The 12,750-nt window shown below is 44.5% G+C and overlaps 1 long non-coding RNA gene across 1 annotated transcript; it reads right to left on the minus strand.

Annotated features, from left to right (window-relative positions):
* Positions 1-1,480: 1,480 nt before the first annotated feature.
* On the minus strand, positions 1,481-9,253 carry LOC142574440 (uncharacterized). Its single transcript, XR_012826538.1, has 3 exons — positions 8,826-9,253; positions 7,607-7,697; positions 1,481-1,728 (listed from the first exon to the last, which is right to left on the minus strand). It is a non-coding gene; the product is annotated as an uncharacterized LOC142574440 (long non-coding RNA).
* Positions 9,254-12,750: the final 3,497 nt, after the last annotated feature.

The raw sequence follows: 12,750 nt of genomic DNA on the forward strand, positions 1-12,750 counted from the left end.
GAAAAGGGTTGCATCGCCATGTTTTGTATAGGCAGTCTACTGGCGCTTACGCTGCTCCCAATACACTTTTGGGAAACTGAGACACGTCGCATAACACTCGGGGCGTTTTATAGCGCTGCGCGCTCTCGCTACAAGGGTGGAAAAGGGTTGCATCGCCTTGTTTTGCAGAGGCAGTCTATTGAGGCTTACGCTGCACGCACCACACATTTCTGAAACTGCGACGCGTCGCATAACACTCGGGGCACTTTATATCGCTCCGCGCTCTCGCTGCAACGGTAGAAAAGTGTTGCATCGCCATGTTTTGCACAGGTAGTGTACTGGGGCCTACGCTCCTCGCAATACAGATTTCAGAAACTGGGACGCGCGCATAATACTCAGGCGCTTTATGTCGCTGCCCGCTTCCGGTACAACGGTAGAAAAGGGTTGCATCGCCTTGTTTTGCACAGGCAGTCTACTGGGGCTTGCGCTGCTCGCAATAAAGACAATTCTGAAACTGAAACGCGTCGCATAAAGCTCGGGGCGCTATATATCGCTGCGCGCTCTCGCTGCAACGGTAGAAAAGGGTTGCATTGGCTTGTTTCGCACAGGCAGTCTACTGCGGCTTACGCTGCTCGCAATACACTTTTCTGAAACTGAGACGCGTCGCATAACACTCGGGGCGCTTTATATCGCTGCGCGCTCTCGCTGCAACGGTAGAAATGGTTGCATCGCCATGTTTCCACATGCAGTCTACAGAGGCTTACACTGCTCGCAATACACTGTTCGGAAACTTAGACCCGGCTCATAACAATCGGGGTACTTTATATCGCGTCGCGCTCTCGCTGCAACGGTAGAAATGGTTGCATCGCCATGTTTTGCAGAGGCAGTGTACTGGGGCTTACACTGCACGCAATACGCTTTTCGGAAAATGAGACGCGTCGCATTAAACTCGGGGCGCTATATATCGCTGCAACGGTAGGAAAGGGTTGCATCGCCTTGTTTTGCACAGGCAGTCTGCTGGGTCTTACACTGTAAAATAATTTACACCCCTAAGGGTTTTTTTGAGTGTCTATAACTAACCCCCTAGCACCCTAGAAAAAGCTGGGTTTTTATAGGTAATTACACCCTTATGATGGTTATTCTATATTCCAATAACACCCTATCCCTTGAGGGTGTTTTGAACAACATATTACCCTTCGACCCATGGGGTGTAAGGGTGTGATCAGGAATATATTACCCCTTCACCTATCAGGTGTAATGAGCAATATAATAGCCCTTGCTATAAGGGTGTTGAAGTATGGCATATTGAAGCGGGTACACATGCACTTCATTGTATGTTTTGTAAGTCTACAGTCAGGCTAGCACATAGAAATGTTATGTACGGAGTGCATAAATAGGTAATGTGTTTCCAAACGCATGGCATAGCAACTTTGTGAGAAAACACATAAGAATATGTGAGTGTTCTGCGTGAAATGGTCCATTTACCACAGATACAGGAAGAGTGACTGCATGGAGGGTCATTTATTCTAGCCACCTGTACAATATTTAGAGCTTGCACTACGCCTTGTATGTGGTGACAAGTCTTGTGGTCGTTCTACACTGAAGAACGGTCTTATTCAAACCAATGTTCCGGGGCACAGGCAAGGCTGGTGATGCCTTTGTGTAGCTCCATTCCAATGTCCTAAGGCGAGCCATCATAGATGAAGTCATTTCTTCATTGATCACTGTAGCCATCTGCTTGTTTTCTACCTGCAAAATGATTTGTTGTAATTCAATGTCAGGAAGAGTACACGAAACATGACAAGCAGCGCTTCCCTGCATCATTCACTTGAATATTTCAAGATCACATGAAGAACACGATAAAGAAAACAAGCACAGATGGTACTAACTTCCAAGAAATCGTTATTTCGAAAAAATAAGGCATTTATTCTGCCACATCATGAATGTAGGAGAGAGAGGCTACACAATTAAATGAGGGCAATTCAGAAATTATTGCCTCCAAGCCCACTACTTTGCCAATATTACTGCAAAAATTTTGAACGCTTTATCATTGATGCACTTATGTTTATGCTATCAAATGTCGCCTCACCTTCCTATCTCTTCCCGTTCCAGAGTAATCGAGCAATTCATGGCATCCAGTGGTGACGTCCAGTTGAAACAGCAGGCGGTAATTGAATTTCTGACTGCGGAAGGTTGTGCACATATCAACATTCATCGCCATCTGACTGCAGTTTACGGGGATGCCTGTGTTGACATCAGCACTGTGCAGAGGTGGACAAGGACTGTGAAAGACCAAAATCCTGCCGCATCAAATCTCCAGGATCAGCACCGAAATGGACGGCCCACAATGGCTTCTAATGAGGGTCATGAACATCAGGCAGATAAGTTGACTTAGGGCAATCACAAGATCAAGCAACACCAGATTGCAACAACACTCGCCATTTCCATTGGCTCAGTGAGCCACATCATTAAAGACCTGCGTTACAAGAAGACTTGCGCTTGTTGGGTGCCACGGCAACTGAAGACTGACATGAAAAAGTTGAAACATAGCCAACAAGTTCAAATCTTCTTGTAACCCAGGAGTTTCTTAATTATCTGGTTCACTGAACCAATGGAAATGGTGAGTGTTTTTGCAATCTGGTGTTGCTTGATCCTGCGATTGACCCGATTCAACTCATCTGCCTGATGTTGATGATCCTCATCAGAAGCCGTTGCAGGCCGTCCAGTTCGGTGCTGATCCTGGACGTTTGATGCGGCTGGATTTTGATGTTTCACAGTCCTTGCCCACCTCCGCACAATGCTGACTTCAACACAGGCATCCCCGTAAACTGCTTTCAGACGGCAATGAATGTTGAAGGGCGTAGAACCTTCTGCAGTGAGAAATTCAATTACAGCCCGCTGTTTCAAGCGGACATCACCACTGGATGCCATGCATTGATCGATTACTTTGGAACGCGAAGAGATAGGAAGATGGGGCAAGTGACATTCTATAGCTTAAACATCAGTGCATTAATGACAAAGAGCCAAAATGTTTGCAGTACTACTGGCAAAGTAGTGTGTTTGGAGGCATTACTTCCTTAACCGCCGTCATATTACAGCAATAACGCTGGGTACTTTGTTTTCGTGCGTGACATCTGACCCAAAACTACAATTTGGAATGTGCACAAATAAAGATGCTCGTGTTGAGTCCAATAAATTGCTTAGAAATATATCAATCCTGTCTTATGCGATAAGTTTACAATGAGAAGCCACATCATCTCACTGCAACTTTTCCCTACAAGCAAGTTATATTGAAAATAAGGCGCAGACATATGCTTCGCTATACATTGCAGGGTAACCATCAAGAGGTACTTTGACATTAATGCCTTGTTCCCAAAACCAATAGTGTAAATGCCAACCATTATTTCACAGGAGGTGGTGGCCACAAGGCAAAAACAAATTCGCAGGGTTTACGTGCCTAAACAATGACCTTACATTCATCGGTTAATATAACACATGGCATTGTTGTTTTGCCTGCCTCCTCAGGAATATACATCATTCATAGGAATAGAAATAAGCATTTTCACAGAAGCTTGCTCTTTTAACAAGAGGCACAAACGATGCTGTTCTTCAGATTTCCCAGGCAAACAATGCAAGCATCACTATACTCACTATCACAAACAATGCATGCATCACTATACTAAGCATCACTAAGCTGACCTTTATTTTTTTCTTAATCTATGACCTACACAGTTGCTGGTGACAACCCCTCTCTCAGAACTATTTGGCATCTCTACTAGAAGCCCTACCTACACCTTTTTACATCATCTTGAGACATCTCCACTAAGCAAGCACATAATCCTGCTGGTATTTTTATTACAGAGGTTTTCACTAAAGATCTTCCAAGCAAGAACTCTTTAGCATCTGATCATTTAGATGCTTTGAACTGGAACAACACAGTGAATGCATCATGCTTTACAGAAGTTTAGCTATTTTAATCAAAGGACAGTTAAAGTCTTTCATGTATGAAGTTTGTCATCTGCTTTCACTTGATCTTGCTGGTTATCTGATTGTAAGTTACACTAAGATCAAACATTCTAATGGCCAACATCTTTTATCTGTGAAGCGCAGAAAACTTTAGTGCACTTGTCAGTGTTGTTACAGCATTCTTAAATGTGATGATTAGGCTGCTGGCTGTTTAGCACTGTAGTAGCATTGTACAGGGTGATCATGTTTAAGTTTTATGGAATTTTAAAAAATTTCCTGTGGCAGATGGCATAATTCTTGTCCTTGAGCTAGATTATTTGAAGAGGTGGACATCACTAGCATGAGAAATCTAAACACATGTTCGACTAATTAAAAAAATTCACTATTCACTTCGTAACTAATTATTTTACTGCACATATTGCAATTTACGAATTGTAGCCAGTGAGCTTGGAAGACATGTGCGCTTGAACTTCCAGGATGACACCAGTTTAGGAATAATTCCCTGATAAAGAACACTATACAATGGTGTTCCAGTTACTTTTGTGCATCAGTGCAGAAAGTACATTTTGTTAAAAAAGCAAGTGGAACAACAGTGCATTTTTACGGCAAGTTTGATGGTCATTCTGGAAATCAATTCCAAAGTTGATGCATCTTGTAATCTCACTGGCTATGATTCGTAAATTACAATATGTGCTTCATATATGTGGTGGCGCTGGCAAACACTCCTAGAGTTCTACTAGGAAACAGAAATACCGAATAAAGTGGATGGGGAAAAGGCACCTGTTGTAGTTCAATTGGTAAAGCATCGCCCGCGTAATGCGAAGACGTGGGTTCGTTCCCCACCTGTGGCAAGTTGTTTTTTCATCCACTTTCATTTTCAGTAATTTATAATTTCTTTATTTCATTGACTAATCACAAGTAATTTACCCTAAGTTGTCCTTGGTGTTAGTGTTTGCTAGCTTCTTAGGATAAGATTAATAAACATCGGCCCCTCGGTTAAGCCACTTTCTTCTTGTTTATATGTGCCATGAAGTAATTGAAAAGCTAATTTATAGATTTTCATTAATTAGTTGAACATGTGTTTAGATTTCTCGTGCAAGATATGTCTGCCTGTTTGAATATTCCTGCTCAAGGACTAGAATTATGCTATATGCAACAGGTTATATTTAAAAATTCCACAAAACTTACTATCATCACCCTGTATAAAGACACTGTGAATTTTAAAACAAGCTTCAGTGAAGCTTACTGAATTAGCAAATGGCCAGTGTAACTAGCATGATTATCCTGGAAATCTTTTGTAGCTTATAAGCATAGAGCATTTCACTTACACATTTAGGAATGCGAAATTTTCTTGAAATCAGCCCTTTGTTTTTAACAGCTAGCATCCCTGCCAGTTTGGTTAGACATAATGTTGCATGACTTCAATAGTACTGCAAAATCAGATTTTCTTTCTGCTCCCAGTGTCTAGTGATGTATCTTTTCCAGTGTTCTTAGCAGATGAGATAACTAATGTTCCTGCAGGTAAATATAAGAAAACATTGCGATAACTGCCAAGTAAATGCAATCGTGCGTCTTGTTTACAATACAGCATGTGCTCTACCTCCTGCCAGGTTTGTTCTCCATATCAGGCCCGCACGCAACTTGTACAAGAGCCACCTTTCGCATGCATGAAGATATTTTATGAGGTTATGGTGGTGTCAAAACATGACATCAACCATAATGCCTTAAACTATTATATGAAACACTTACTTGTACAAAGATAGAAAAGGCACCAATTTTGAATTTATCACATTCGGTTTACAGTACCATAGTAGAAATGGCTCAACTAGTACAGGTACGCAAACAGGCTAGTTGGTATTGGTCGATGACGTTCAACAATGTGAACTCGACAAAGGATGGAGAAAGAGGCGATAGCATTTTTCTCCATTTCTCGCCACTTTCGACGTCCTTTGTACAAGTCCGCACTGTTAAACATCATGGGTCAACTAGTACAGCCTGAAAAAAATGTCATGAAAGAAAACTTGGCTCTCAACCTCGACAATTCTGCCTGTCAGGTATTATGGTTTCTTCTGAACTTATTTCTTTATATAAAGTCATGCCCATCAAGTAAAGCTTACCGAAAGAAATGAAAACAACATCAACACCTCTCAAGGCACATGCATCAAAGGAGTTAGAGCATCATACACATTACCTTTAAGTGCAAAAGTATTCTTTTTCTTAGGCAAACTGCATTTTTAGTTACTTAAAGCCTATATATTCATTTGTCACAGCTATGGGAAAATCACAAGGTGGAAAAAGATGTGTTGGTGCAATTTCAACATTTATGTACAACAACAAAAGGTAAAGCACAGGAAATCTCACTGCTCCTCTGTCTAAATGACACTCAGTTTCATTTGTCATGTCCACTCCCATCCTGATGGCAGCAGAAACAGGAAGAGAGCAGCGTGGTTCAGAAAGCAGTCGAAGGGAGCTGATATCCTAGCTGACATAACGAGTAAAGAAGGGAGCTGGTCAGGCTATGTAGTGCAGACATGAGACATCATTAACTAGCGCGAAAAAAACAGCGGACGACAGCTAGAAGCACACACGACAGAGCTCTAGGCTTCAACTGAAATTTTGGCTACACAGAAACATAGGATTCAGGGGATGCGACCTCGACGGATGGAAGCAACATTCATCTTTCCCTTTCCCTGTCTGACAAAGGAGATATCGGAGCAAATTGATGGATAGGTTCATTTCGAGATACGAACACTCTTTTTGGTGAGAGCCAAGGAAGGGGTGCTTACACACCTATCACCCACTTTTTGATGCAAAGTGCTTCGAATATTTTCATGTCGACCTGCCTCTAGAGCCGCATGGGCAGATGAGCACTTTGAAACTGCTCAGTGCATGAGCACCTACAGCAATGATTGGCCAGATGGCCACCAGCCACTGGCAGCTGCCCTATCTTGGTTCCCCGAAGCAGTCTTTTAAACACCGACCTGTTTGACTTGAGGGAACATAGGGCTGCTTTCAGTGCCTTAGTGGCTAGTGGCCACCTGGCCAATTATCGCCATACGTGCTCATGCACCAAGCAGTTTCAAAGCAATCGTGCGCTCAGGCAGCTCCAGAAGCAGGTTCATAGGGAAATATACGAACCACTTTGCATAAAGAAAGTGGGGAACAGGTGTGTGAGCAGCCGTCCCTGGCTCTTACCAAGAGTGTTCGTATGTGAAATTAACCTGTTCATCAATTTGTTCCGATAGCTCCTGTGTTGTTTACGTCGGTTGACATTCTGTGCATCCCATGTTTCTGTGCAGCAAAAATTTCAGTTGAAGTCTAGAGTTTTGTCTTATGTGCTTCTTTATGTTGTCGTCTTTTTCACGCTAGTTATTGATGTATAGAGTCTGCGATGAGCACCAACTAGCCCAAGTGCCTTCTTCAACCATGTAATGCATACGGCAGATAACCGGTGGCACATTCGAGTTACAGAACGGATGCCAAGCGAGGACAAGGGTAGTCAAGGACGGTAGAGAATTAGACTGTATGATGAAGTCAGGAAATTTGCAGGCTTCACTTCGAATCAGCTAGCGCAAGACAGAGGTGATTGGAGCTCACTGGGAGAGGTCTTCATCCCCCTGTGGAAAAAATATGTGGGCCAATTGTGATGAAAGAAGTATACCTGTCGGGTCAGACATCTTCACTGCCTTTTGAGCAATGTGTAGGCCCAAGACAATCAGCCGGTTCCCATGCAATTGCTTCATGCTGACTAACTGCATGGGCACAAGAAAACAACTCACCATTAATACCACTCGAGATTGACCACTTAATAAAAGAACCTCTCAAAACTGCAAACACAGTTAAGCATTTACCAGCCTAATACACACATATATACAAGCCAAGAATAGTTACCATAACCATACGCTTTATAACTAGACATTAGAATAAGGTAGTGAAACATAGAATAGCCGTAGGGTGTTCAGTGCAGTTCATTTCAGAAATACTGTCGACCACTGACAGGACGCCTTAGGCAAGGTTCAGTCGTACAACAAGAAAACAAATAGTAGTAGTAATAAGCATGCGTGCGTGAAACCAAAAAAAACGAGTTCAAGGTCGAGAGAAATATGATCAGGCTCGGTGTACTTATTTATACGAAAAGATAAATTCATAAACAAATAGCGCAACCACGCGTTCATCCGCAACGGCAAGAAAGCTTCTAGAACAAACGAGTACAACTGAAAACGAAGGATAACCACATAGCCGGGATGGTTGTGGTTCTTTTGTATTAGTTCTAGCGATGAAAGCACAAGTATTGCAAGCTACCTGCGTCATTACCTACCACGTGACCTGGGACAAAAAATAAAAAATAAGAACAAAACGAGTGCAATTACACAAGCGACATTTAATACGGTTGTCACACTGCACACTTTTGGCCGCGATCGATCCTGACTGGGATCGAATTTCTGGTCACGTTCGGCTTCCTTGCTGAATCTGCGGACGGGAGCCAATCGCGGTCGAAAATTTCAATCCAGAACAGGCTCAATCGTGATCGAAAGTGGCCGTGTGACACCGGTATAAGTATGCGCCCATCTTAGGCAACAGAATGAATTAGCCAAACCAAAGTATTATTTACCTGCCTGCGCCGTATACTGACGCGTAACAGTACTTAATTCTCTACAACTCTATGTGCTGTCACAATTAGTTGAGGACACACGAACAATGAAACATCCGATATATCTTCATTTCTTTTTCACGTTCGGTGCCCGTAGGCTCCGCCTGAAGTACACATACTACACTCGCATCCAACACACCTTGTGCTGTCCTTTAAAGAAATTACGCGAAAATTACTACCACAATGACGCACCATAAAAACGCGACGCTGAATGTGACCACGTACGTACCTTTCATATGAGCCGTCCATGCGCCTTGCAAAAGGCCCTCGGTTTGAAGGCGGAGCGCTGTCACGATGTGTACTCTGGGCACGCCATTTCGTTTACGTAGTGGATGGACGATGATGACGATGGATTCCGCCCAAAAAAAGGCCACTTCATCACTGACCAGGCTGAATGGAAGATGTTTTCTCGTTGACCACGAATGACGGCCGTCGTAGGCATAGTAAACACACTGTCACAAAGAAACACCGATGTAGGCCGCTAATGCCTTTCTTTCTCACGCATAATCGCGTCGCCTTCAGTCCAGATGCTCCCTTCGCGTCGATGAGCACAAAAGTACACGAAAACAACGAGGTGGTGCAACCTAAACGTAGCGAAAAACAATCTAATTACTCACAACTTCAAGACAGTCACGGAGAACACGCACATGTGCACCCGGCGGCCCGCCGCGAGACTCAGCAGCGATCGCGGCGACACCCGTCGGTCGAAGTTATTGCAATTTCGGTTTCGTTTTCAAGGCATAAATACATATATTCTTTTAAACTACGTGTGTATATTACTTTCGAGGCTATTTATTTTACGCTACCTGGAAGCAATTATTATTATTATTATTATTATTATTATTATTATTATTATTATTATTATTATAAACAACAGAGGCAGATCCCACGCACTGTGGGAATCGACATAAGCGCAGCTTGCTGTTCTATTTGCGTTCACTGACGATATTTGGCGATGATGCTGACGGCCTACCACAGTCGTGATGTGATGTTGAATGTTATAATACAGAAAGACGTGCTTGCTCGAGGCGCTGTTGCGCGCCATTTTTCGTAGCTTACGTGAAAGTTAACGCTCTAATTCCCTTACACGAGCGCATCGCATCGGGGCTGAAGCGTTGATTTGCCGAACAGCCGTTAGCGTGTTGTCGTCTTGACGCTGCGGTGCTTTAGTGCGGCTTTGCGTCTCTGCATGCCCTGAGTCAGTGATCCACGTGCACAAAACTGCGCGGTGCTTACTTTTTAGAAATAGCAGTAACGTGCCCTTTCATACCTTGAAGTAAAATTATTATTGTTTGCCCGCAACTGTTGCCATGTTTAGTAGTGGGCATTATGACGGCCAAAGGGGTTCAGAGAGTATTGTAGCGATGCCCACGAAGTTCTCGCTAAAAGGGCTCGCACACGCCTTTCCTGAGTCCCTCTCATGTACATTATGCACGCTCTCAAACCACCCACCGCCTCGGCTGGCAAGGCAGTGACAGCAGGAGCAGCAGAAATGGAAATTATAAGGGAGGAGGCATAGAAAGCTTCGCTTTAAAATCTAGCAGAACGCCTCTGTGCACACCGTAACCTGTCATCCAGAGCTCTGGTGTTTTGACAGAGTTCAATTTCATTCTACAAAGTATTTCCCGTATTCAGCATGTGCACCTGTCCTGCCCGTCTCGCGAGGGGAGACGGGCGAGTCTCGCGCAGGTCTGCATATGCCAAGACATCTCGAACGTACTTTGCAGGTGGACAATCGCGCGCAGACTTGAAAAATGCCTCGCCACTGTTCCGTGAACAAAGATGGGTCTGCAAATGCCCCGCCAATTTCTGGAATCTCATTCTATCTATAATGATTGGCTCAATGTCCTATCCATGCAGGCAATAATACTGTCTCCGATTTGGGAGGGGAAATATTTGAGTAAATAGCGCTGTTAGTCGGTGTGGCAAATACTGTATGCATCGCAAATTGTACGTTGGTTCTCTATACTTTCTCACATTTCCCTCCCTTCCTTTTTGAGCACTCCGTTCGGGCAGCTGTTTGTAAGCCAGTAGAACTTTCCTTTCCTACACAACTACAAACTGAATAGTTTCTTCTTGTACAGCCAGCTTCGTAAATTGACGCAGAAAGCGAAGCCATGAGCGTTTTGCACGGCTCTTTCTGTAGAGGCTGCTTGATCAAAGCATTGTGGTGGGTGAGAAGGCTCAAGTTTGCCTACGAAGCTACCTTGTTTTTAAACGTCAGAGAAGCAGAACGAATTGGGGTTATTGATTCCGCGAAACAATCTCAGGTGGGGTCAAATCTTCCCGAATCGGCGTATCTTTTGTCCGAGTAGGGTTCGTCGCCCCCTTTTCTGCCTGTTTCGTTGTGCTTGAAAGAAACCTAGACGACCGCGTTGCTTTGGAGCGATTGTGGCGCGTCCAGCTGCATGCTGTCACGTGGTCTATTTATTTCGCTGGATTGCTGGCGTCCCACAAGCAAGAGCTGCACTTGTTCTGCCTTGCTGAAAACGTTTTGAATATTTTTCTTTTTGGTTACATATTCAATACTAGAAAAATTATGTGCGTGCTTTTGGATCCCGCGGAATTTGTGCGTGATGACATTTGAGAACTGTGTGCCACTTAGCCCACTATGACATAATAGTAGTGCTTCAGCAACAGGTTTTTCGCGGGACATATTTAAAATGGCTCATCAAAAGAGACAGTGAAACGGTGGAGAACCCTCTTCAGGAGTTTTGTCGGCATTGAAAGTCCGACATGTCTCGGGGGGAAGGGGTTGGGGTAGGGGAGGGGAAGGCAGGGCCCGCTACTGGATCCGCCACTGGTTTGTAGTGCCGTGGGACACGCTGTCTCTTAGTACAACTGTATGTTTGTGAATGTAATAAAAATAAACAAAAACACCCTTGCACCCACCCCCAATATCCTTAGTCAGTGCACCCTTTTGGTGGGTAAAAGGGTGTTATGACATCTAGAACTGCCCTACGCTTCGCAAGAAGTCATGATGATGGGATATTTCTAGAATGAAAACACCCTTCAAGGGTGTTATGACTCGCAATTCTCAGCATCGAGGGTGTAAATTATTTTACTGTGTACGGTTCTCGCAATAAAGGCTTTTCTGAAACTGAGATGCGTCGCATAACACTCGGGGCGCTTTATATCGTTGCGCGCTCTCGCTGCAACGGTCGAAAATGGTTGCATCGCCATGTTTTGCACAGGCAGTCTACTGGGGCTTACGCTGCACGCAATACACTTTTCGGAAACTGAGACGCGTCGCATTAAACTCGGGGCGCTATATATCGCTGCAACGGTAGAAAAGGGTTGCATCGCCTTGTTTTGCACAGGCAGTCTGCTGGGGCTTACGGTTCTCGCAATAAAGGCTTTTCTGAAACTGAGATGCGTCGCATAACACTGGGGGCGCTTTATATCGTTGCGCGCTCTCGCTGCAACGGTCGAAAAGGGTTCCATCGCCATGTTTTGCACAGGCAGTTTACTGGGGCTTACGCTGCTCCAAATACACTTTTCGGAAACTGAGGCGCGTCGCAGAACGCTTGGGGCGCTATATACCTCTGCGCGCTCTCACTGCAATGGTAGAAAATTGTTGCATCGCCTTGTTTTGCACAGGCAGTCTACTGGGGCTTACGCTGCTCGCAATACACTTTTCGGAAACTCAGACGCGTCGCATAACACTCACGGTGTTTTATATCGCTGCGCGCTCTCGCTACAACGGTAGAAAAGGGTTCGATCGCCTTGTTTTGCACAGTCAGTCTACTGGGGCTTACGCTGCACGCACTACACATTTGTTAAACTCAGACGCCGCATAACACTCGGGGCACTTTATATCGCTCCGCGCTCTCGCTGCAACGGTACAAAAGGGTTGCTTCACCATGTTTAGCACAGGCAGTCCACTGGGGTTTACGCTGCTCGCAACACACTTTTCAGAAACTGAGAGGCGTCGCATAACACTCAGGGCACATTATATCGCTGCGCGCTCTCGCTACAGCGGTAGAAGAGGGTTGCATCGCCTTGTTTTGCACAGTCAGTCTACTGGGGCTTACGCTGCTCGCAATACAATTTGCGGAAATTGAGACGCGTCCCATAACACTCGGGGGGCTATATATCGCTGCGAGCTCTCGCTACAACGGCAGAAAAGGGTTCGATCGCCTTGTTTTGCACAG

The sequence above is a fragment of the Dermacentor variabilis genome, chromosome 3, assembly GCF_050947875.1.
Source record: "Dermacentor variabilis isolate Ectoservices chromosome 3, ASM5094787v1, whole genome shotgun sequence".
Classification (NCBI taxonomy): domain Eukaryota; kingdom Metazoa; phylum Arthropoda; class Arachnida; order Ixodida; family Ixodidae; genus Dermacentor; species Dermacentor variabilis.